The sequence below is a fragment of the Lontra canadensis genome, unplaced genomic scaffold (assembly GCF_010015895.1).
Source record: "Lontra canadensis isolate GAN:19392208 unplaced genomic scaffold, GSC_riverotter_1.0 scaffold83, whole genome shotgun sequence".
Lineage (NCBI taxonomy): Eukaryota > Metazoa > Chordata > Mammalia > Carnivora > Mustelidae > Lontra > Lontra canadensis.
In genome coordinates, this window is record NW_022631077.1 from 5,198,390 (window position 1) to 5,200,790 (window position 2,401).

Below are 2,401 nucleotides of genomic sequence, written 5' to 3' on the forward strand. Positions count from 1 at the left end.
TTGGGTGACCTGACTCAGGCAGGGTGGTCAGGGAGGGGCTCTTTGACAAGGCGACATTTCGCTGAGGCCTGAGAATCAGAAGTCAGGCTGGTGCAGAGCAGGAGGGAAGAAACTTCTGGGTAAGGACGCAGCAGAAACAAGTTGTGGGCAAAACTCCAGAACTGATTTTCCAACGCCCCCTTTGCAAATCAGTTCTGACCCTGTTTCTGGTCCTCAGTGTGACTTGAGTTGCTAACATTCGAGCAGCTCAGAGTTTTAATTTATGAATCAAGCATAAAACTACTGACATATGCTACTGACATACTGTGTGACTTTGGTCCCAGAGTGACCAAAGGTGGCTAGAAGCAGGGATATCCTTCTTCTCCAGGCTGTACTTAACCCAGCCTCATTTCAGGACTTGGGGTTTTGGGGAATCCATAACAAGGATCTTTGCTAGATTCAAATAAGAGGCAGTGATAAGTAAGGTAAGGCTCTTGAAACCCTTTGGGAAGAGGAATGCTGTCTCGATATGAAGTGTGACTCCTATAGATCCCTTTCAGAGTAGAAGTGCTTTGAAAACCTATACATTACCTCCTTTTCATTTTATACTTCCTGGACTCATAGTGGAATAATTCTCAAGCCAGGAGACTTTATGCAGCCAAGTGGATTGCTAAGGAAGAAATTCTGGCTTTTTATGCAGTCAACCAAAATGTGGCAAGCAGGAATAAAAAATGACAGTTGCTTCATTTAAGCAGCATTGGCAAGTATTTCAAGCCCATGTCAGCCTCCCATGCCCTTTTTGTTAATGTGTGACTCTCCTGCTGAAGCCTGTGTACCAAAGTCATTTCCGTCAGACTCACTTTATGGAGAAATGAGTGTTTAGCATGTGTGAGTGGTGGTAGAAGGAGGTTCTTTGATGAAGTGAAGTGACTAGACACTCACAATCACTTCTCTGTCCTAGATGACTCTGAGAGAGGGTCACCATCAGCCAACGTCTAGAAGCATTAAGGTCTTTTGTTATTAATGCTGTTACCGACATTATTTTTCATTGAGATGGCCCTACAAATGTTAGTAACATTTGTAGTTACATTAGTCACAGATAGCCAAATAATATGGTACTTCTGTTTTAGTCATTCACTTTTCTCTTTATGTAATGCTGACTCAGTGTTTCCCTTTCCCCTTGATTTGAGGCTGGCTTGTTGTGTCTGTTTGTTAAAGTATTTTTTAATATATGTTCTATGGCAGTCTTTTTCAAAAGTTTTGACCACAACCCACAGCAAGGGATATGTTTTATTTCATCCAAAGTAACAAAACTTCACAAAAACAGTATGTATTCTCCCTATAAGAGAGGCGACCTAGTATTTTCTACTTGATAATATTCTCTTTGGTTAAGTTCTTTTTTTTTTTTTTTTTTTTAAATGAGTCCAAGGACTATGCTCTTTTTTTTTTTTAAAGATTTTATTTATTTATTTGACAGACAGAGATCACAAGTAGGCAGAGAGGCAGGCAGAGAGAGAGGAGGAAGCGGGCTCCCCGCTGAGCAGAGAGCCCGATGCGGGGCTCGATCCCAGGACCTTGGGATCATGACCTGAGTGGAAGGCAGAGGCTTTAACCCACTGAGCCACCCAGGCGCCCCTCTTTCGTTAGGTTCTATTTAAATTTTTAAATATTAGTCGAAAGCTACTAAAGTGTTGTCATGATTCACGAAAGGGTTAAGGCCATTTATAACACGCCATTGAACCTCTGTGGTTCCTTACTTTTTCAGTGTGTACAAGTTCATCTCAACAGGCTTTGAACTTCTTCAGGAAAGTATAGTGGGGTTTTCACTTTTCCACAGAGCTCAGGACATGGCATGTGTTTCCAATGGAAAATGATTGAATTAGGTGACATTCTCCTGTCATTTGAACTCCCTGTCATTCCCAGGTTGGCTTGAATCAGAAGAGAAAAAACTTGTTTACAAAGGTAACCTCTGTGAATTTAGAGTTCTGGGGAATTAGGCTTCCTCCGGTAAAATTTACAACTAGCTGGGATCTCTTTCTTTTGAAGAGTAGCAGTTAGCATCTCTCTCATGTTCATTTGGTCATAAACAGCTTTTGGGAGAGAGGTTGAGCCTTGGCCACCTCTGTAAGTATGAGTTTCCCACCCACCAAATAAGGAAAACTCCCCAACAGGATTTTGAAGATTACATCAAATAATAGAGTACTATGATACTATACTATAATACTATATAGTACTATATTAAAGTATTTAATAATTCCTCAATATTGACCATTCTTGTCATTTTTACTTTCAAATATGTTAGCTGCTAAGAATCCACAACATTCTCTATCTTCATATTTGGTTCTTTCAGCCTGTGCGGTTAGGAGAAGATGATCAAGAGAAGGGGGAAGGGAAAGGTTCCAGGAGGCCATGGGTTGTATCT